Below are 25004 nucleotides of genomic sequence, written 5' to 3' on the forward strand. Positions count from 1 at the left end.
GACCGAAGAAATTCACCCGCACCATCGAAATCCTTTCGAGCGAGGAGATACACCAAGCTGAAGACTACCTTCTCCGCACAGCACAGCAAGACGTCTTCCAAACCGAGCTTAACATTCTCCGACGCGACGACCGCAACGCAACGATTCCCAAGCAAAGTCAGCTGTACAAGCTCAACCCGTTCATCGATGAAAAAGGATTGCTGCGCATGCACGGCAGGACTGGAGCGTGCAAGTTTCTAGCAGTGGAAATCGCCAACCCTATTATTCTTCCGCGTGACCATCCGATAACGAATCTCATCGTTGAAAGCTACCACCAGAAGTTTCATCATCAAAACCACGAGTCAGTCATCAACGAAGTTCGCCAGAAATACTGCATCAGTTGTCTACGCAGAGTATACGCCAAGGTCAGGTCCAACTGTCAACGCTGCAAGCTGCGGGAAGCTCGTCCGCGTCCTCCAGCAATGGCTGACCTACCAAAGTGTCGACTAGCAGCTTTCGTTCGACCGTTTACACACACCGGCATCGATTATTTTGGACCGATGGAAGTGGCTATAAGGGTATATACGGGCGCCAGTATTGGCGAAAAATTGGCCTCAGCCATAACCTCAAACTTTGATAAGCTGACGGCCTCACCAGTGATGCTAGGCGCGTTACTAAAATCAGTATTTGTTTTTTTTTTTAACTAATTATAATATTTCTAAATTGATTAAATTTTTAAACAATCAACAGCTAATCGTTTGAATTCATTACGGGGCGTCTCTAATAAAATTGATGAAAATAAGCCATCTTCCGCTAATGAATTTTCAAGGTGAATTTAAAATATCTGAAATATATTTTCATGTACTGCTCGGTAAAGTAAAAAGAGTTGTTTCCAACTTCTAAACGAATGCTAAATCATTCACTGTTACAAAAAAAAGTAAATTAATAAAAACCACCTTGATGTTGACTATGAAAATAATAGCCTGCATGCTCTGATTATTTATAACATTTTCACATAATTCGCTACATCGTTTAAGTGTGCGATACAGACAGTTGTTATTCTGTTCAGATAAATGTTGCGTTTAATTTCATATTCTAATAGAAATCTAGGGGAAAGTTGCAAATTCTCAGTACTCATGAAAACGTTTTTCAATAAAAATTCAATTTAAAATATAATCATTTTCCAAATATCAATGCACTTGGCAGCCCTGACCACCCAAAAAAATCAAAACACGAGCATCTGTGTGTCGCTTTTCCACAGGGCGAATTTGTCGATGTTAGTACCGCAAAATCGCGTTTATCGTGCGCCCTTCTCAAAAATTGATTCTGTTCTCCCATGGTTTGAGGTTAGGGCTGAGGCCTCCTGCTAAGGTGGTGTTCGTGTAAAACTGTCAATATATCCTAATAGGGAGAAGGGTTGAAAAAAGGTGGGGGGTTCTATTGACTTGTCTCACTATTCGCGGGGTCTACCTTGATTTAGCTAGCTCTCTAACAACAAGCTCGTGCATAATGGTGATCCGCAACTTCATTGTGCGACGAGGAACACCTTCCGTTTTCTACAGCGACAGGGGGACTAACTTCATCGGAGCCGATCGAGAGTTGAAGCAAGCCCTGCAGGACATCGACCAGCACAAGATGGCTCAGGAGTTTGTTTCGGCGACAACCACTTGGTGTTTTAATCCATCGGCAGCTCCCCATATGGGGGGGAGCTGGGAACGACTCGTGCAGTCCGTCAAGCGCACCTTAGTGGAACTGCAGCTACCCCATCGCCCGAAGGAGGAAGAACTGAGGAGTGCTCTGGTCGAGATTGAAGGCATCATCAACGCACGGCCGCTTACCCATGTACCCATCGAAGACGAGGCCGCACCAGCGCTCACACCGAACCATTGGTTGCTGGGCAGTTCCGACGGATTCAAACCATGGACCGAACTGGAAGTCAACTCCATCGCTTTGAGTCGAGGTTGGCATCTATCGCAGCAGATCGCGAACCACTTCTGGAAAAGATGGCTGCGGGAGTACCTGCCGGAGATCACCAGGCGTTCCAAGTGGCATCAAAACGTACCACCGATCAAAGAAGGTGACATCGTGGTCATCGTCGACTCGGAGCTGCCTAGGAATTGCTGGCCCAAAGGACGAGTTATCGGAACGGTAAACCGAGACGGGCAGGTGCGTACCGTAACAATTAAGACGGCGAAAGGCGTCTACGAGAGACCGGCGGTAAAGGTTGCAGTGATAGACGTAAGAGCTAAGGAGGAGTTTGCTGACTCAGAGGCGGAGTCAGCAAACTAGGGGGGAGTGTCACTGAACTGACTTTCGAACCCAAATGTGCCATTGAACGCACTCGCGCTATGACAGTTGTAGGATTCGGAGATGAGTTCGAATGTAGGTGAGAAGTGAGCTTTGGAGTCTAGGCGGGAAAAATAAAATCGAGTTAGCATTGTAAACAAAACAAAGATAGTGGAATTTCAATTAAAGTAGTTTGGTGATCCGAAGTAAAAAACTAAGGCTAATTAGTGCACAGTGGTTATTGTGAAATTTATATACTTACCCTAAATTTACGTGCTAAGGTAGGCCCAGAATGAAATTGGAATTGTGTAGCATAAATTCTAAATCAAAAATCAATCTCTATCTAGGCAATTGCAAGTACTTATTAGTACGGAAGGGTGCGAAGTAAAACTGCGCAGGAAAGTTGAACCCAGGTCACAATACCACGCAGCGAAGCGTTTTAAATTCGGAATCGCCAGCTCATACCAAACTCCAACTAAGGTGAGAAATCGATAGAGAAAATTGATTTATCTCTAACCTAGGTCTTTTAAGGTGTAGGGACTAGCGGAAGCGAAAGGCTGAAATCGAGGCAGAATAAAACGGTAGAAAGTTCACTAAACGTAAGATAACAAATTATAATTCAGAATTTTCTATTGTCCCTAATTGTAATTAATACCGTAGGAATTTAAAACGTGTCCCGGTAGAGCTTCGAACGGACAAATAAAAGGGAACGTTACGAATTTGAAAACGAACTTTCATTGTTACCGCGATCCGGAAGTAACAATTTACAATCCGTTTCGGGGAAATTTGAGTTGTAGTTTGATTTCGTTCTCCTGGCTGTAAATGTTAACCGATTTTGCTGATATTATATTCATTGTGTAGGTTATTTATTCTAGTTACTCAACATTTCAAAATTAAGTCGTTATGTATTACCAGGTTATCATAAACTGGTTCAGAAAGTAAAAAGTCTGAAAAATCAATTTTATTTTTAAATACTTATAACTTTTGACAGCTTTTCAAGTGTTTCATTGATGTTAAAAATCGTCAAGAATCCATCTATCCGACAATGTATAGATATGTTGGGGTCCAATGAAAGTTTTGACCGCTATCTCAGATCTTCCGGTACAAAAAAATCTTACTTTAAAAAAAAAAACGACATCCAATTTTGGCTTTGCTTAGCTGTATTTCATATCCCTTAAACCGATTTTCAAAACTAAAATTTTAATTTTTTGTCGTTAATTTGATCATTATTTTCATAGAACATACTTGGTCTGTCAAAATTCCCAGTTCTTCATTAGTTTGGAATGATGATATAGATGTTTGAAATGTGCGCTTCGAAACATATTGACCCGAACAACTTTGAAGGGTTGAAATTGAGATTTACTCTTGAAATCGTTAATTTCAAATGATGTAAAAACATAGATAAGTTTTGAACCAAAACTAAACTTTCCAGATCACGGGAATTAAGAAGGAACCTAAGAAAAAGACCCAAATTTTTGCAGTCTAATGCCATGCGATAGATAGTTTCCTTGTTGCTGGGAGCTTATGGATACTTTAAAAAAGCGTTTTTGCATAAACAGAATTGGAAAAATGATCATTTCATCTTTTGATTGGAATTTTTTAAGTCCCGCTTGATATTATTTTTAACTTCATATGGTTACTTATTTTGCCCTTATTTCATTTAAAAGTAGAAATTTTTCTCTACTTTTTTTCCTCATCTTCTAGGCCTGTAAATTAGAAATGAAAAATAAAGTATGTTAAGTCTATAAAGGGTGATACGGTCAAAATTTGGTCAATATCAACTTGACGTATTTCTTTCAATTTTGCATTTAAAAAACCTGAACACCCCTCATTTTGAAGGTGTGTGTGTGTGTGTAGAATGTTGCTCCTATTTTGATTTTGGAATTCACTCTTCAGTTGTCAAAATGCCGTTCAAGGAAGAAGAGCAGTGTATCAAAATTTTGCTCGTGCATCGCGAAAATCCGAGCTACTCGCACGCAAAACTGGCAAAATGATGCCGTTCGACTGCCACCGTATGCTGAAAGATGCAATCTAATAAGTCTTGAGACCCTGCGACGCAGACGAATATACATCCAAAGAATGTTTGTTTTCGATTTGTTGATGAACAATATTGACTGTCCTCTACTGCTACAAAGCATCCACATTCATGCTCCAGCGAGACGTCTTCGTCAACAGAACTTTTTGTGGATTCCATCTAGTCGCACAGTTTTTGCCCAAAATAACCCTATGCATAATTGTTGTCGTGTTTTTAATGAAGTGTCTAACGTTTTTAATTTTAATCAATCCAAAGAAGTGTTTAGAAATAATATTCGTAGTCTTAGAACATAACTCATGTTTAGTTTAAGATATGTCTGTATGGTTTCTATCAAAGACATTAAATAAATAATAATAAAATCGCTAAAAGTTGCCAAATGAACCGTTACAAATGTAATTAAAGTGTTTGGGGAACGTTTGTCGACAGCCAGAAAGTCTGGATCGGGGAGAAATCGAAAGCCGGAAGCCGCTGAGACGACAAAGAGAGTTGCCGGTAGTTTCAAGCGAAACCCTAACCTCTCTCTCCGAGATGCCGCAAATAAGCTGGGTGTATCGTCTACAACCGTGCATCGAGCCAAAAAACGAGCCGGACTATCGAATTACAAGAAGGTAGTGACTCCAAATCGTGATGTTAAACAAAACACGACGCCCAAAGCGCAATCCCGGAGGCTGTACACGACGATGCTGACGAAGTTTAACTGCGTGGCAATGGACGACGAAACCTACGTCAAAGCCGATTACAGGCAGCTTCCGGGACAGGAGTTTTATACGGCAAAAAGAAGGGGAAAGGTAGCAGATATTTTCAAGCACATGAAACTGTCAAAGTTCGCAAAGAAATATCTGGTTTGGCAAGCCATCTGTACCTGTGGCTTGAAAAGCAGCATTTTCATAGCTTCCGGGACTGTCAACCAAGAAATTTACGTGAAAGAGTGTTTGAATAATCGTCTGCTGCCTTTCCTGAAGAAACAAAAAAAGTCCATGAAGTGGTACGCCGCCAACAACGTGCAGATGGTTCCCAAGGACAAGAACCCTCCCAACACGCCAGAGCTCCGCCCAATTGAGAAATACTGGGCTATTGTCAAGCGGAACCTAAAGAAGACCAAAAAACTGCTAAGGACGAGCAGCAGTTCAAGGCAAACTGGCTTTCTGTGGCGAAGAAGGTGTACAAAATCTGATGGCAGGGGTTAAGCGCCCGGTAATTCGGATTTGGAAAAGCGGAAGCCTAACTGAATATTTTTCCTGAATTTTATACTAATTAAACTTGAAAAAGAAATTTTATTTGATTTTTTAAATAAACGATTTCACCGATTTACACGCGTTTTCCCTTGACCAAAATTTGATTGTATCACCCTTTAACTGCAGACAATTGGGAAAACGTTGTTGGTGGAGGGCGACAGGCTAAAAGATTAATTAAACCACATATCAAGATATTAGAAAAATATCTTAGTTTATCTAAGAAAAAACTTGAAATGATTGCAACAGGGTTCGTAACAGGTCACTGCGAATGTAGATATTGATATCACAAGAAAAACAAATGGCAGAATCAACTCATAAAGAGTGTCGTTTCTGCAATATGGATAAGGAATCGTAGGAGCATATTCTTTGCAAATGCTCTTTTCTTATATCGAAACGAATCGGCTGTTGTTTTTCTAGATTTCTCAGAAGTTTTTTTGATTGGTCTTAAGATGAACATTGAGAAAATGTTCAATCTCAGGACACTATCTAAATAAATAGAATTGATCTTCCTTGACTTAGCATATAAACAGTTACAAAAGATTAAGATTAACTAGCTAATCGCAGTGATAGGTAGGTACATTCCCAACAAAAAAAATAGCCAAAGCTTATGCTGTTACTGAATTTCCAAACATTGTTTAAAAACATACCTACTAAATTCAGGTAATTGATTGCTATCTTCAAAAGTTCATATCTTTAACAATTTCCCAATTTTTTGAGGGATTTTAACTCCACAGCAGGCATTCGTCCATACCCAATTTCCCTACCTTATATTGCAATGGATATTAAAATTTGAAACTACCTTTAGTTGCTTGCAAGAAAATATGTCCAACCAATGTAAACTGGTCATTTTAAGGAATAACCCAACAAAAACAAACATAAAATTCACTAAACACAAACACATCCTTGTTATGGTCATCGTGACCAGTAGGCAACACTTTAAGTCATCGCTTAAAATATCCCCGGTCTAATTGTAGAACAATCAATCACTATTCTCTTCACAGCTAAGTAGGTAGATAATAATAATAATAATAATATTTATTAAAGACCTTTTAACCTTGAGAGGTCATTCGGGTCTGAAAGTAGGTAGATAGATATCAGAAAATACTAGCCTTGCATCGCACAAAATTCGCCAATCGGTAGGGTATATCGGCACCTTTGGGCCAATCGTACCGTAAAGTAAGCTTCATGGTTGGTTATTCAATACATCACAGAACCGAGTGACAGCGACGACGACGATGATTCGCGGAGCAAACGCGAAAGAAAACCAACTCCGCGGGAAATCTTTCCGATACTGTGATTTTTTCCGCGGGGGACAATACCTAGGGGAACATATACCTATAGCTAGTCGTAGGACTACGGTAACAGCGTTTAATGCCCTAGCGATAAAGGAGGTGTGAAAACTACGTCCATCAAACAACGTCAAGGGGAATGAGGGGTATTTTGGTTAAAACCAACTTCTCAGTTGGTTGGTAAATTTTATAGTGTGGTATATAAGCTTTGATTGCCAAACCACAAAATTTTGGTCTACATTGGAACATCCAAAATTTAAAAAAAAATACCTTAACTAAGTGACCAGGGCATAATGAGCACTCCTAGTTAACAGCTTTGCTTGTGACAATAGTGCTATACGTTTTACTCTATTACCTTATATAGAGGGAAAATAAACATGAATAAAAGAAAACATCAACAAGCTACAACGGCAATCAGCCGGCTCGAATCAGTGTCAATAAACATGATAACCCTTTCCCTCAGACAACGAACTATTCTTCATAGTATATCGCAGTTCCCCGCGAACTGTTATTAAAAGTAATAATAGAGCATTCTAACAGACGCGTGCAGAAAAGTATTATGTAACAGAAAAGAAATCAAACACTTATCGGCTTCATCAATAAACAATTATCACCGCAGTAAGGTTTGCCCCCTATTCTCCTATACGGGTAATCCCAGACGAAATTTGAGTTTTTTTTTGGAGCGTACTTACCGAGCACCGAAATGCAACGCTATCTCTAATCAAAATTTGTGTAACATTGTCACAGTTTGAGTGAGATAATGCTTTGATAAAAGCATGTCAACGAAACGGGTTTGGTTTCTTTTTTTATCTCTAAGTTTGCTTGTCCCTCATTGTGAGCTTGTAAAAATAAAAAATAAAATAAATATTGTTAATTTATTAATCAGTATGTGATGCTATTATTGTGAACATGTTTATCTACAAGAAGTATTATAAAGTTAAAAACGTTATCAGCAATTACATTCACGGTCTACGCAACGGATTATCAAGTTAAGACCGAATTGATTCGCGTTACTGATAAGCGAATAATTTGCAAAAAAAAAAAGAATAAAAGACTACCAAACGCAAACGTCAACCGAAATGAATCATCACATTGATTCCCACCTTATCTTCTCGAAGCAGTGACTCATTTGTTCGAACAACCCTGTAAAGGACGTCTAAAGCCTTTTGGCCTCTCAAACTTTTGGTTGTTATATTGATATTTTTCCTAATTAATATATTATCAATTTGTTCACATAATTTATAACGCTCCACTGATCGTATTTCTGAGTTCTAGGTACAACTCTACTGGATATAAACCGTAGTAAATATTCATTAATTGACACCCTTCTTATCTACAAATTTGTTTTCCAACTTTTACATATACCTAAACTCACGCACGCCCCTAAACGTACTATTGGTGTTTTGACGTTCGACTTATCTCTTGGTACGTCTTATCAAACGAAAACAAGTAAAACAATTTAAATCTGGCCTCCATGGCTTTGTGCGACCTACAAATTTTGTACTTGGGAAGGTTTTCCAACCTTTAAAGACACTTACAAAGATCTGATTATTATTTTGAGGAAAACTTTTATTGACGTGTTTAGTTTTATTGTAACGGATTATTTCTCGTATCATGTTAATTTTCATGAGTTTCATTAGTTAAATCTTATCGGAAGAAATTTTCTTATTAAAAATATATTCATTGCCTTTCTTTAACTCACATACGGAAATGAATATTCTACTGACGTACAGCAAAGTCTTATTGTGGACGTTTCGGTTTCTCAGTCAAAATATAGTTTCAAACACCACAGATAATATAAACAATAAAGACAACAAGAATTAAAACTATCTTAATGTTTCAAATTTGTTCGGAAATCTAGTGTTAAACAAATTATTAATTCAGGTACGTGCGAAACTTTTTACATCAAAACTATTTGAAAAAAAAAAACTGTCGCCGGTCGTGGCCTAGAGGATAGCATTCCAGTCTTCTAAGCCTGAGTCCATGAGATCGAATCCCGATCACGGCACATATAGTGCTCTTTCTGTGGTCTGGTGGTTTTAGCATTTGTAAGATGCTAGCCATGATATCCTTGAAAGATGTACGCCTTAGTGTTAAGTAAAATTAGATCTCTTCAAAGAAACATGAAGTTTCACTGAGATCCTATATGTGTGTGTTCGTTTTTATAAAACTTATAGTGATTTATGTTAAAAATACACTAACAAATCAGACTCAACTCCAATAATGAACTTCCTTGGAGGTGGAATGATCGGTATAAAATTCTTTGCCGGACCGACATAAAAAACATTTCTAATAAAGTCTGCTTCATTTAATATTGGAAAAAATTCTTTTGCTCATTGTGGCGCTCCTAGTGGACGGATTTGGAAACTTTTTTCACCCACGTGTCGGGAAATTCATTACCTTTCACCATGTATTTATGTCATAACACCAAACGATAGCATTTTGTAAACAACCGCCATGGAAGCCGAACGGAGAGATCAAATTGTGCACAGTTTTCTTGAAAATCCATTGTTGTCGGCATCGAAGCTAGCTAAACAGCTTAAAATGCCCAGAAATACCGTATGGCGTGTTATCAAGCAGTACAAGGAAACATTGACGACGGCTCGGAAGCCGCATTCGAAGCGTCGGAGTGGAACTGTCGACCGGAAACTGCGTGGGAAAGTCATCAAGGCCGTCAAGAGGAATCCCAATCTTTCAGACCGCGATTTGGCCAATAAGTTCCAGGCCGCTCACAGTACGGTGCGACGAATTCGTCTCCGGGAAGGAATAAGGTCATTCCGAGCCAGCAAACAGCCAAATCGGACGCTGAAGCAGAACAATGTGGCCAGAATCCGTACTCGAAAGCTGTACGACCAAGTGCTGACCAAGTTCGACGGATGTATTCTGATGGACGATGAGACCTACGTGAAGGCGGACTTTGGGCAAATCCCAGGTCAAAAATTTTATTTGGCGACGGCTCGGGGGGGATGTACTTGCAAAATTTAAGTTCGTGTTTGCGGATAAATTCGCCCGCAAGTACATGATTTGGCAGGGGATATGCAGTTGTGGACAGAAAACCAAAGTCTTTCTCACTGACAAGACAATGACATCAGAAGTCTACAAAAAAGAGTGCCTACAGAAACGGATTTTGCCGCTTATTGGTGCCCACGACCGTCCAGTAATGTTTTGGCCGGACCTCGCAAGCTGCCATTACAGCAAAACGGTTATGGAATGGTACGCAACGAACGGGGTCAGCGTAATACCGAAGGACCTCAACCCCCCAAACTGCCCCCAGTTCCGGCCGATAGAGAAATACTGGGCAATCACGAAGCGGAGGCTTAAGGCAAAGGGAAAACTTGTTAGGAACATGACTCAAATGAAGAACTGGTGGAATCAAATCGCCAAAACGGTGGACGAAAAGGGTGTGCGCCGCCTAATGTGCCGTATTACGGGAAAAGTACGAGAATTTCTTCGAAACAGCAATGAATAATTTTTTTAATTTTTTTTTATGAAAGAGTAAAGAAAATGCTACATTTGTATGAAAAACAAATTATGAATTCGTTAATAAATGACTGAACTACACGCAATTGTTTGTGTTCCAATATTAAAAGAAGCAGACTTTATTGTAATAACTGGCATTGTCCTCCCAGCGCAACCGCTTTGCATATATCTAAAAAAAACATATCCCATATCCACAAGACAAAGCAGGATGGAAACAATCAGCTGATGCCTCGAGAATATTTCATAAAAAACAGTCAGTAGTAGCTCACTAGGCACCCCGCAGTGAAGTCAATTGAATTTATTGTTTTCAATGCCAAATGACATGCCCTCGTTTAACACCTAATAACTTTTTATCTAATAATATCTGAAGTTATGGTTTTTGACAAAGTTGTTCAGCGGAAAATTTCCTATAAATAATTTATAAATTGGCACAAAAACCAAGAGTAGGCTCGGTGTCACAGAAAAAACAAAAAATGATGTTGATTTTTTATAGTACAAAGTATTTAATTCTTCCATAAAAACCTAAAAGTTCAAATTTACTCATGTAAACTTTACTTAAAAATTCTGCAAAAAATCATGGATGAATTTTGAACCAAAGGGAAACGTTTTAGACCTTAAGGTTTGAGAAATTCAAAAATGACCCGAAATCGACTCAGTCTACTATGACAATAAACCCTCGTTTGCTAACCGATTCAGATGGTGCACTGGGTAAGATATCGCACTAGCAAGCTGAGATCAGAATGTTGCAGTGAGCAATGTTCCGAAAATCAATCAAAACAAACACTCAGGATGCGTTTCCTGTTGGATACATTCTGATTGTATAATGGGATAGCGCCTCTCGCAACTGCTTCGCCCGACTGGTATGCAATCTCGATCAGCGCTCTACTCAGCAATGCCAACCGAGTCCCATCATTCAGAATCATCGGGTTTGCAAACATCGCATATCGGAGATGAGTGAGATACCAACTGATCCATTCTGAATGTCACTCACTCAGTATCCGCCTGGCTGATTAGAAATTGAAAAGACGGCGGAAGTGACCATCTTTCCATCATAAACACAACTACAGTTTGATTTTATTCTTACTGTAGTAAAAAAAAGCTGTAAAATCATATAAATTTATTTATTGGCTATGTTTAAAATCAAACAACATTTGCTAATGATCGGTTACATGTATCACTCGCTCACTGCCTGAACCATTTACTCCTGATCCTAGCCCAACATGATTCGCCGTATGCATCGCTCAATGGTGAGATTCCAATTTGATGATAGTGCTGCACTGTTTTGACAGCAAACATCGTGCGAGGTGATCTGTATTTTAGCGATGAATAGAACGTCCGATAAGTCCAGTAGCAATCAATAACAAAACCCGATCGCTGTACGTTCAGTTGCGAAGTGCAATTAGGAACATTCATTGAAAATGAGTGATTTTCGGAACACTGGCAGTGAGTTCGATTCTCACTATTTTTTTTTGAATGAGTTTTTCGCAGTTTCGAAACTGCACTGCTGCCATCTGGGGTAGTACGATAATGCGTGTGAAACATTCTGGGTGAACGATAAATTATATAAATGATAAATTACTGAAAAATTAGACAAAAAATTAAGGAATTACTGACTATTTTAACTGACACATCAGTCGCAATTATTTTTAATTAAATTTTATCCAAATACATAAGCATATAGAAATGTGTCATTGTCTATGTATAGGTCTGTGAGCAGATTTTACTGCGCGCAAATTATTTGCACGGTTAGACCCCCGTGCAATCTGCGCTAAAGAGCGGCAACGGTGCGTATGAAGAGATTTTTATCTGTCAAATAAGATTCTCGCAAAAGTCTATGAATTCAAGCAATTGACAATAACTTTTTTGTTTTTCATTTTATCTTCTAGGTGTCTACTCCCAAAATAATTTAGAAATTAGTTTTACGGGATTTTTCACATAAACTAACATTTGGTTGCATCATATCGATTCTACGTCAATCTTGTTGTAACCACAGTGTTTCAAGTGAGCCCACGTAGTAACTACTTTACTTCAACATAATTGCCTCATGAATTTCACGTAAAATCTAAGTGGTTGCTTTAAATCGGTTTCGAGTTTTTTTTTCTCAAATTCTCATAAGAAAAGGCCATGCTGCAGACTGTGTTCGTTTTTGAAAAAAGCAGTTGAGAAAGTTGTGTTTAATTTTCGCTAGTAAGGCTATGATCATTTAGTATCCGGGCACTTTATTTCGGTGATAGCTACGTTAATAGAGCTGGGATATGCAAAACTTTAGTAGCCTTGTGTTGGTTATGAAAAGGACTATCTTGCCTATTTTTGATAGATTTTTAAGTTAACGTGTGTTTGAGATATTTACGATGCAAAAAGACATGGTAAAAATAATTTTGCACAAATTTACTCTTTTTACGCATTTTGCGCCTCGAAAATTCTTCATTGTTGACTTGAAAGCCCATGAACTGTTGATTTTTTTCTGATTTTTTTTCGGACCAAATGGTTAAGAAGTATAAGAAGCCACTCTAGGATCCACACGAAGTTCAAACCAACCATCGGAGTGCAACCCTTGATCTTAAATATGGTAAAAGTCTATGGTTATTGGGGATAACTGAATGCAGACTCCTTAAATAATGCAAAAAATCCATTTCCGGCAGGCAAAAAGTGTTGCCTGACTAGTAGACACCAAGCAAATAACTAATAATGATCAGTTCCAAAGATCGCAATCTGTGAATCCGGTTTTTACGCAATATGACAGATGTGTTCTGATGGACAAAAAAAAAATTATGTTAAAACCGGATTTAAGAGATCAAATTCTTCGAGATTCCTACTCATGAAAAGGTTCCAACCAGATTCCAATTGCTTTTTCCAGGTGAGTTTGTGTAAAATATCATGATTTTGCAAAGGTTTTGCTTCTGTGGTAAAAAAATAAATCAATACATCATGACTGAAAAAAGTGTGCAAAGATAAAAAAGAGATTTTATGAAAAAGTTAGATTATTTCTTGAAATCATTGATAAATATATTTTTTATATTTTTACATTAAATGTCATATTAACACCTTCATTTCCTCCATAGAAAGTTTTTCGATCAAATGAATAGTTTTCAAAATACACACGATTGTAACTGCCCGGATTCTAAATGATCATAGCTCAGTTGTCTCAGGATCATTTATAAGGTTAGTTGACACAATATTAGAGATTCGTGGCCGAATAGATTTACCGTTGTCTTGGACATAGTGAAATTGAAATTTCTCACCAATGAAATTATTTTATTTTTTTCGGACCACGAAACATCCCTTTGCGCAAGGTTGGCTGGCGTTAGGTTTGCGGACTTCCTGACGGACCAAGTAAATCCGAGTGCCTTCCAGGAATTATAAAAAAACGAATCCTCGACTGATCCGGTAAAGGAAACTTATTTAGTATTCAGAAAATTCATTTTTATTTATTAAACTTTTTATTTTATTTCTACGGGATAACACAATCCAACCAGGAACGGAATGCGGATTGTTGCTGTTTTTTGTGATTAAGTGTTGGTGTAAAATTCGGTTTGTATTGTGCAAAATGGAATTTTGAATAAAGTTCATTTTGAAGAAACTTCTTGTTTTTTTAAATTGAAAATAAAAAGAAAATCAAAAGCAACGAGCGAATCAATCTTAATTACGTTGCAATACTAAACGAATTTCACGAATCTTTCATTATCGCATCATGTCGTACTCACTAAAAATTCACGTAAATTGTATTTGATGTTCATTAGGCACCGATTCTTAAAGCAACGCGTTTACATGTTCATACCGTAGCATCTACGTGAAAATCAATTGGATAAAAACTATGTAGTTTTTCACGTTGCCGCTACGTGCAGATTATTTTGGGTGTAGGTGTCTAGAAAAGTTTTTCAAAAGATTGAGCTCTATAAGGAGTTAAGTTAAAATGTAAAATATGAAAACATCCTTTAAAAATAAGTTTTTTTTATCATATCTTTTTTCTGGTAATCTTCAAAACATTTTGCGGAATTGTTTAAATAAACAAATTAAATATTGTTGTTGAACATTGTCAGCATGTAAAATGAAGGCTTTTGTTGTTTATTGAAAATAATATCATCTGACATAGTTGTCTTAATGATCTACTTAATACTATTTGTATATAACATTATAGGCATTCTTAGTTTCGTAATTGTGCGCTTAAGTCAGATTCAATCCGAAGTCTAAAAATTGAAATGGATACATCAAAGTCAAAGTGTGTAAAATGACGTAAAAAGCATGTTATTGCGGAACGTAGAGGGTCGTTGCTGCCATAGCGCGTGCTTCTTGATTCCAGAGAGAGCCAATTTCGATTGCAAAGAGTTCGTTCTGGTGCATAGATGTTACATCGGGAAAGCAGCCATGCGCAATCGATTTCGTTCCGTAAAATCTTTGCCACGAATAGAGATTGGCCGATGGAATGACGATTCGATAGCGTCTGGAGACCAAGCAGGGCACAACGATGAGCATAAGGTGGCAGGTTTAAAGGATTCTCCCAGGGTAGCTCACGAAGAGCATAACGCAGGCAATTCAACGCCTCAAAACGCGTAATCCAAGCAGCATCGAAAGGCCACCATACCAGGTTCGCCGATTCCAGTATTGATCGAACCAGGCAGCATTACAGAGCTCGCAAACAGATCGGATCGGTGAATTCTTTACTCAAACGTATGATGAATCCCAGCATGCGGTTTGCCTTTTCAAGTACCACAGAGTAATGACGTTTAAAAGTCATACGACTTTCCAATAAGACGCCAAGATCCTTTATTTCCTCCACACGATGCAACTGCTCACCCAGTATACTGTAATTATACAAGAACGGATGTTTCCTGCGCCCAAATGTTATAATACAGCACTTCGAAACGCTCAAAACCAATAAATTACAGGCACACCAGCTCACTACTATGTCCAGGAAGCGTTGTAACGCGTAACAATCAGCTAGACTGTTTATAACTAAATATATTTTTAGATCGTCCGCATACTGGAGAACGCCACATCCCATGAGTAGCAAATTTATATCATTACAGAACAGCGTAAACAATAATGGACCCAGATTGCTGCCTTGTGGTACGCCAGAGTTTGGAATGAAATCAAAGGATTCAGCAGAACTAATTTTAACAGCTAATCGGCGATTCGTTAGATAACTTTTTATCCATGCACACAGTCTTTCGGAAATCCTAAGCGTTGCAATTTTTTCAGGAGGATTACATGGTTCACTGAATCGAATGCAGCTGATATATCTGTTTAAATAGCATCGATTTGTTTGCCGCCATCCATTTTCGATATACAGAAGGATGTAAAAACTGTTAGATTTGAAGTTACCGATCGTTTAGGGAAAAATCCATGCTGATTATCAGAGATCCAGTTCCGACAAGCTGAGAACATAACATCGTTGACGATCCTCTCCAATACCTTTGAGCATGCAGCTAGCGATGTGACACCTCTGTAATTAAGAACATCTTGTTTGTCGCCTTTTTTGTGGACTGGACTCATATGCGATTTTTTCCAGATGGAAGGGAATTTCTGTTGTACCAGGGACTGATTAACGATGTGGGTAAGAGGTTTTATCAGTGAATTGTGACATTTTTTCAATACGCACGCTGGTATTCCATCTTGTCCGAATGAAGTGGAATACTTCAAATTAATGATAGCCTCTGAGACCATTTCCTCACTAATAGCAAAAACATCCAGATCCAGAACATCAATGGGTAATCGCGTGACGGCAGCGTTTAATTGATCGGCAGTTGGCGATTCGACTGAAAAGATACTGGAGAAGTGCGTTGTAAAAAGGTTGCTTTTTTCATCAGGTGACTTAGCAAATCTACTATTTAATTGGAGTATCGCAGGAAGACCGGATTCTTTCCGTTTGGAGTTTACAAATTTCCAGAACTGTTTTGGATTACGCTGAAGTTTACTATGAGTGCGATTTACATAAAGGCGATAGCAAAGTCGATTGTATATCCTGTATAGTTTTGTAGCATCATTTAGTTTGATTTTTGTAAATGGGCACCTGGAATTACAAAACTTCCGCAGCAATTTCAAACGTGTCTGTTTCAAAGTTATGTTGAGAAAATGCATAAAAATAGTGCTATTTCAGCATCAATGTTACAAGCAATCGGCAACTTTCAGCAGCTCGCACTATATGCAAATTGATCATCAAGGTTTTGTCTGTTTGATAATAATATGTATTTGGTTTATTTAAACAATTTTGAAGAATATTTTGAAAATTTTAAAATTACCAGAAAAAAGTTATGATAAAAAAACTGATATTTAAAGGTTAATTTCATATTTTACATTTTAACTAAAAAGATAAATATTTTAGAACTCGACGTTCAAGAGAAGGTTTCAGAACTTGTGCATTTCAAATAAGTTTGTCGAAGACAGCAAAGGGATTGGACCTACGGTTTAGAAGTTTGATTTTTTATCAGAAGGATTAATAAAAAAATTCCAAACATTTTCTTATAGAGCTCATTCTATAACTTCTTCGAAGACACCTAAAAGATGTAAACAAAAATGTAAAACAAAACAGTTATATGCAACGATCACGTTTTCCACATTTTTGACCACTGTGCACTTAGGGTGGCCCAAAATTGTACTATGTCTGGGATGTTGGGGGCTCAAGCTTCAAATGATAGCTTAGGGTGTAAGAAACAATATTTTATATGGCGGCGGCTCAGAAAAATGATGTTTAGAGGTCGCACTTGTTCGATTTTTGGAAAAAAGCCATTTTTTCCAAATTTTGTCCTAATAACATTTTCAGATCTTGAAAAAGTATCAAACATGTGTCTCTAATATTTTTTAAATTTTCTTTATAATGTAAGTTTTAAACTAAAAATTTATTGGGACTGTTTTGGACTCTCAATTTGTATGTATGATTTTTTAAATTACGCAATACTATTAATTTTTGTGAAAAAAAAATTTGTACTTTGGATTAACATTTTCAATCAACATTGAATTCAAAAGATGCGCAACGTTATGATGTGCAACTTTGCAGAAGAAAGTGTATAGCTATTAATTGTCGTTAAAAAGTTATTCAAGTTTTTCTGAGTGAAAAAAAGTCTTAAAGTCACTAATTTCAAACTTGCGCTATTGCTCTATATTATGATGTGAATGAGTTTTGAGCAATCTAAACTTCTGATATCAAACTTTTTCATCCTTTTATCGATCCTTCAATCAGCAGAAACAACCATGACTAGTTTCTAGATTTTTATTTTAAATTTATTTAGTGGTTGTAGCCATAACACATTCACCAAACCGTCACCCAAGTATGGGTAACACGACCTTCAATCAATAAAAAATCTAGAAACTTGGAATGGTTCTTTCTGGTGATTTAAGGATCGATAAAAGGATGAAAAAATTTGATATCAGGAGTTTATTTGGTTCTTAGATTGCTCGAAACTCATCAACATCATAATATAGAGCAATTCTTAGCAAAAATTTGAAAATTGTGACTTTTTTCCACAGTGAAACTTGAATTACTTTGGAACGACAAATCATAGCTATACACTTTCTTCTGCAAAGTTGGACATTATAACGTCGCGCATCTTTTGAATTCAATACTGATTAAAAATCTTAATCCAAAGTACACTTTTTTGTTAATTTTAATTATTTTTTTTTACAAAAATTCATAGTATTGCGTACTTTAAAAAAATCATACATACAAATTGAGAGTCCAAAACAGTCCCAATAAATTTTTAGTTTAAAACTTACATTATAAAGAAAATTTAAAAAGTATTAGAGTTACATGTTTGATACTTTTCCAAGATCTGAAAATGTTATTAGGACAAAATGTCGAAAAAATGGCTTTTTTCCAAAAATCGAACCAGTGCGACCTCTAAACATCATTTTTCTGAGCCGCCGCCATATAAAATATTGTTTCTTACACCCTAAGGCTATCATTTGAAGCTTGAGCCCCCAACATCCCAGACAAAGTACAATTTTGGGCCACCCTAACTGTGCACTGATCCGAATTCCACATACTATGCCTTGTCGAATTACTTAAAATGTCTAGTTTTAATTTGGAGAAGCTTATTTTTCTTCATGCTTTAGTTAATCTCAAATTTATTGATAAGAAATACCAAATGCAGATTCGTTTTCGTTTTTTCTTCTTTCAAATGAAACAGACAATTGATCTTATAGATAAAAAAAGTATGTTATACATAACATCTAATTCGCTACTGCTTGCTTACGTGATGTCGAGTTGAGTACCGAACAACAGCTGGGGAAACAACCAGTTAGACACGAGACGGCCCCTACTCTCAACTTATCTTGTGTAGCTCTGTCTGTAGGTAGGTACCGATAGATAACAGTTCGCGGCAAATATGCGGAAGGTTAACCCTAAAGACTGCATCGTACTTTTTCCCCAACCCATCCTCCCTTCTTTCTTCAAGGAATTGTAGAGACAGCAGAGAATTACATTGTAGACATGTTTCTATGAGAAAAGTGTCTACGGTTTCGAACTTGGATGAGATTTCAAACAGAGTACGACTATGATGTGAATTTGCATGGTACTCAAACGTTTTTAAATTTAAACACATAAGACCAATTGGAAAAGAACGCCAGAAATACACAGGTATATAGGCACTTGGTACGATGTTCACTTTTCACTTCTTTCGAGACTCTACGTTAAGACGACTGACTGAGAGGTGTGGCTCTAATGAATTTTGTTTTGTGCTGTTGTCTGAAAGATACGGTCAATTTAAAGTTTATTTCTAGAAGAAAAACGTTAAAGCTGGTGGTGGTTATCAGCTAGTTGCTGGTGGTATGATTTAGGTACGTTGAGCACTAAGTGTACCCATTACTGTAACATAAACATCGATGACAATTACCGCCATTTCTCCATGTCTCGTGCTGCGTAACCTAGATTATGTAAACAATAACGACAAATTATTATCTAGAAGGGTATCAATTCGATACTATATACTGTATCGTGCTGATGACCCAAAACAAACCTCCGTATTTGTTGAATTGTCTGTTAACGTAGAATTTTGTCAAGGAAGAGTCCTAATCGCAAGGAAAACTTTTTAGATTTTGATGGTAATTATCTTAAACCTATTAAACCGTTCAATGGAAATGCGTCAAAAGTTTAAAAACAAGTATTGATGCGCATTTGTTGTTGACGCTCATCGCGGAAGCCGCATTTTGAACGTTACTTAGCGTGTCTGTATCCATGAGCTTGACTCATTACTTAGGTACACACATAAGTATATCCAACGTCGGATCACAATAAATTTTTCGATTCGCTTACTTTCCCGTGTTGGGTCGAGTTTCTCGATATTATAGGTAAACAACAAGGCTTCTGGGCCATAACTTGGTGGGAAAATATTTGTTCATTTTATATCTCGACATATAAGTAGATACACTTCATCGGTAGAACGAAAGAGAGAGAGGGGCTCTAAACTCTAAGTATTGATGCAAAACATCTGCCAATGATTTTGCTTCCAATGGAAAAGCTACGTCAAACCAAGCATAAGTCAATCAGATGTGTTTGTTTCCAGATAAAAAAATAGCCTGTGGGTGATTACCAAGACGTTTGATACGGTTCTGGCTGTACTTAGGTAGAAGGTTCAATAAATGGACATGTTTTGCTATTAAAATACGATTATTCTTGCTAAGTCGCACGCGACAGGCGTTCTTGAACACCTGAATAAATGTGTTGGGCTAAATATAAAACACTATGCAGCTACCAGAAATTTTTCTGAAAAGTTATTTAAATGTTTCTGTTTTGTTCATTATTTGTTTCTTCCATAAAATCAATACACATAAAAATCAGAATTTCTTGAGGGTTGAAAATAAAACAGAATCCATAATCTCTTTTAAATTATTTTCATAATACAAAAACCATGCATTTCTCGTAATTCGACAAACTTACTCACATGATTGTTTATTTTTCCGCTCTTTCTGTATTGACTAACAGCATAAATCCGATCTCAACGAACGAAAAATAGACTGTTGTGTTCCGATTGCCAAAACTAACGAATGAAAGGAACAGAGAGGTCTGGCCTACCTTAAGCATACACGCTTCAGAAACCACGTGTATAAATAAACCTGAGACTGATCCAGATCGATAACCGCCCAAGCACGAGTTGCGGCCCGAGAGGGTTTAGTAAGAAGTTGCGGTTTGTCATCAGATTTTTGTCTCCGCTTTAACCTAAATTAAAGGGGACCGAAATCGTTCTAAAAATATTTCTTGACCTGATGTTTTGTTTCTAATGTTGGAGCAATTAGTTTCGCTGACGTTATGAGCAAGCAACCTCAAATCTGTTCTAATCTAAAAACGCGTTTCCGCTGTTCGAAATGAGCACTGGAATCAGCAAAAAATTATCATCAACAGGGGGTCAAACAGACATGTGTTTGGTACAGTCTGGCATTATGAAACCTAAGCAAAAATGTTCGTGTGTTTTTTCTAATTCATTATGCAAAGGAATTCAACAATTTTGTGATGACTTCAGTTCTAAATACCATGCAAAACGCATTACTAAACTGAGTCGAGTTGGGGTCATTTCCGGTTTTTTTAAACCCTAGGTTTGTTCAATCAATAAATCTTGTAAAAGGTATTAAGCAGTCTATTCCAAAAATCGTGAAAAACATAAAATCTTACGAGGTAAAACCGGGAAAAACCGTTAATTTGAAATGGAAACTCGCTGGCCACTCTTATTCTACTACAACGGATCTCAATTTTCGATGTTCTACATAATAACGTGGAACGACGCAGTTTTAAAATCATACTTTTTTCGTAAAGTAAAGCAGGAAGGAGGAAACACAAGAAACAGAACACTGCGAGGCATGCTACATTGGATGCACTACGAGGAAACTGAAACAACGGATTTCACAACACAGGACTCAAACAAACGAACTCAAGCGATTATGGAACATCGGATACACGAAACAGGATTACGCAATTCAACAACTTCGCCAACAAACAGCTTTACTGGAACATGAAATAGCTATGGATCATCTGTTCGACATCGATAAAGCGGATATCATCGACAGATGTGACAACGAAAACAAATTGTTGATTCTGGAGTGTTGCCACATTAAAACAACAACACATGCAATAAACCTAAAAAAAAGACACCGAAAACATACATACATCATACGCAAACATTTTTAAAACCATCCAACACATACGAAAAATAAACCAAAAACATAAAACCACCAACACAGAAACACAAATCCAACAACACTCAGAAAACAATAGCACAGACTAGTTATAAAAGATCAAAGCAAAACAAAAAGTGGAAGGTAGTGACTGTGGAAAATCGATGCTGCGGAAATATAATCCAGAAAATAGGAGGAAGTACGGATTTTACACAGTAAGTCGAACAGCACTACAAAAACACTAGATTCACAAATTAATCACAAAATATTGTAACAGACACAAATGACAGCTTTATCCGATCAGCCGAATCAAACCTGACAAGAAATACGACACATTTTAGGTAAGAATCGGTTAATTCTGTGAAGACTTTTTGAAATTTTTTTACACACAATAAATTTTACAGTCCCTGATGACGATCCTATATGGATTGAAACGTTGGAACGTTAAATAAATAGTCGTTTTTGCTATTTGAACTGACTGAAAGCCGAAAAAATCACATTAAATTCAAGTAACAGTCGTTAAAAAACATGGTAAAGTAAAGCTGAAAATGATTTATTCAAATTTTTACACAGACAAGACATGAGTTTGAAACTTGGAAACCCGGAAAATATAAACCTTAATATTTTTTGAATTTGTGTACCTACTATTGAAAATTTCAAAAGTAATGATACGATAGAAAAGTTGAAAATTCGAGGCCGCATATCCAGCTTTTTTAATCAATTTTAAATGATATGTTAAACCATTGAAAAACAAAAGCGAAATCGAGGTAACTTTTCAGAAGAAAAAAAGTTTCCTCTACATTTAAACCACCTTTTGCGGCTAGGATCTATATATGACCCGAACTGTACTTTTTCAAAACGATATCTCAGGTACGGTCAAAGCTAGATACATGAAATTTTCTGACTTTTCCTAAAGTGAGGAGCTTTAAAATTTTTTAATCCTTCTTATTTAATTTTTGGCATTTCGGTGAGTTATGATAACTCGCCGAAATGCCAAAAATTAAATAAGGATATATCCCAGCGGCGATTGAAATAAGATAAAAGTTTTCTGAATAGGGTAACCAGAGTCACCCAGAAAAAAGGACAATTAGCCGTTAGGGTCATACACCCGTAGAAGAGGTTGCAAAAATCCAATGCCAATTTAGCAAATCTCTGTGCCAAAATGCGCTGATAAGTGTACTATGCCGAAAATGAAAGCACTACCCAAGTAACCATAAGCACTAAAAACTATCACCTATGCAGCTCTAACGTCAGCTATAGAGCTTTATTCTGTGCATCATATAAGCCCTGTGAGCCAGGTTTGGCGAAATTAGTTGTTGCTTTAGTGCAGAAACCAGTATAACCTTATAAAAGCACTGTATTGTCGGTGGATGTTATAGCGTTAGCGGGCAAAATCCTGTAAAAATGTAAATATGGCGTTTAAATGAGGTATAACCATGCGAAAAAAATCGATTTTTGTTTGGCTCCATTTTTCTGCCATGATACTGAATTTGGCTTATGTTGATATTTGGGAGGGGATCTCTCTGGTTAAATTTTCTACATGATATTTTTTTATTGTCCGGCTGAAGATGACCTAGAATCAAACACATGACATCCATGGCTAGGATATTTTTCAGTATAACTCTGCATGTGGACCTATCAGGACCGCGTTAAATCTTTGAAGAATAGCCCTATTCGAATCAAATTTCTGGCAACCGGTGCCCTAAATTTCCATTAATTGAGCAGCAATCAATGCTAATGTGCTTTGGCCTCATGCCACTGTAGTGCTTACATAGTGCTAAAAAGCATTAAAGCAAGCTTGTGTGCTCTAATGCTTAGAAAATATAGCATTTGTCATTCTGATTTAGAGCTATGTTGCATCTCAAAAGCATTGTGCAAAGCTGATCAAATGCTAGTTGCATGATGCAAACTGCTCAAGTTTGATGAAAATCGAAATATGTAGATACTGATTTGGACAAAATGAAACTTGATGACCTTTTTTTGTCGCCAGGTAGAATTTTCGTTTATCCGCAGAAATTTTTTCGATTATCCGTAGATTTTGACCATCGATCTCCGTAGAAATGCTTAAAATCCGTAGACATCCGTAGATCTGGCAACATTGGTTCGCTGGCTGCCTGGTATTGGCCGGTATTTATTACCATCCTCCTTCGTCTTGTGATGTGATAGGGAGGAACGTGAAAACGTTTTTATTTTGTTTCTTTCAGACATACGCAATGCAGTTGTGCTGGGAGGTTAATGCCGGCAATCGCAAATCAAATCATCCCCGATCGCATTTTGTTCCTATGCCAATGATGATATGTTATTGATTACTCACGATTGGCATAGAGGCTGAATTTTGGGTGTATAGACCCGGATGATTGTTTTGGTCATAAAATCAAAACTACTAAACTCATTTTCATAAACTATACCATTTTGATATCGTTCTAATGTCTGCTGACAGATGCTTTTTAAATTTGAGTTTTGGTTTTTATGGTCTTCAGGAAACGACCTTAGAGCCAAAAAGTCCTTAAAAATCGGTGTTTTGCATCAAAGACTAGGTACTAATTTTTTTGAAGTGAAGTGTGTTTTTGGTGACAAAATTGTTCCTAGAACATTTTTGCTTGGAAAATGCTTACATAAAAAATAGTAAAAAAAAGTTATACTAATTCCGTTTTCGTTTTCTCGATACATTCAGCTTTAATTTTTTTTTTTAGGATTTTCAATATGAATAATGTTAATCAACAATAAATTTAATTAATTTTTTTTAAATCTATAGTAGAATTTTGGACCTGAGGTAAGATTAAGAAATTTTGGTCTTAGTTCTTTTTTTTTTTAATTAAGGACCTTTTTGACATTCGGTCCCTGATCTTAGTTTTAAGATTGCTACTTTTGATTAACTTTAGTCGTTTATCAAAATTTTATTATAAATTAAAAATTTTGAGTTTAGAGAAGAACATTTTGCTTGACATTTTTTGGACCTTCATGGGGGTAGTTTAACCCTCAAAACACCAACGGCCATGGACCCAAGAATAGTAGACAAACTTTTAGATATCTCTTTGTCTGATACTTACAAACTGTGAAATGAGAACTAATATGACAAATAATAGTCAACGGACCTTTTATCTTCGGATTTTATTACATTTTTGCCTAGGGTCAGGGTACTCTGAATTAAGGATCAAGTCTCCTTTAGTAAAAAAAAATCAAGTCTCTTGTAACTTACAATAAATCACGATTTTTTTAGTCTCACGAAAATGCTTCTAGTTCCTCTACGAGTTCATGTATCGTTCTAACTTTTGGAACATAAAAACTTCAAATTATACGTCGTCAGAAAATGCAAAAGACGGCGAGTTGCAAAATTTGCATTTGCAAACGACAATTTGAGGCATATGTGTAACTTTTTTGCCTTTTTTCCATTGATCTTTTCAGCTATTCGGTAAAACGAATATTCGTTATATTTTGTTAGGGGCCATTAAGATTTTATAATGTTTTCCATATGTCCTTTTGATGACATTACGCTTGAAAATGAACAATCTTATTCCGTAACAACTCAATAACGCTATATGACTATTTAGGAATAGTTGAACAATAAAATTGTTGTTGTTTAAAACCACGTAGAATTGA

At 36.9% G+C, this 25004-nt stretch overlaps 1 protein-coding gene across 2 annotated transcripts in view; it reads right to left on the reverse strand.

Annotated features, from left to right (window-relative positions):
- The window catches only part of LOC129744106 (phosphatidylcholine:ceramide cholinephosphotransferase 1-like), an 85920-nt gene that overhangs the window by 22241 nt on the left and 38675 nt on the right, over positions 1 to 25004 (reverse strand). The window lies entirely within an intron of this gene.

This window comes from Uranotaenia lowii, chromosome 2, assembly GCF_029784155.1.
Source record: "Uranotaenia lowii strain MFRU-FL chromosome 2, ASM2978415v1, whole genome shotgun sequence".
Lineage (NCBI taxonomy): Eukaryota > Metazoa > Arthropoda > Insecta > Diptera > Culicidae > Uranotaenia > Uranotaenia lowii.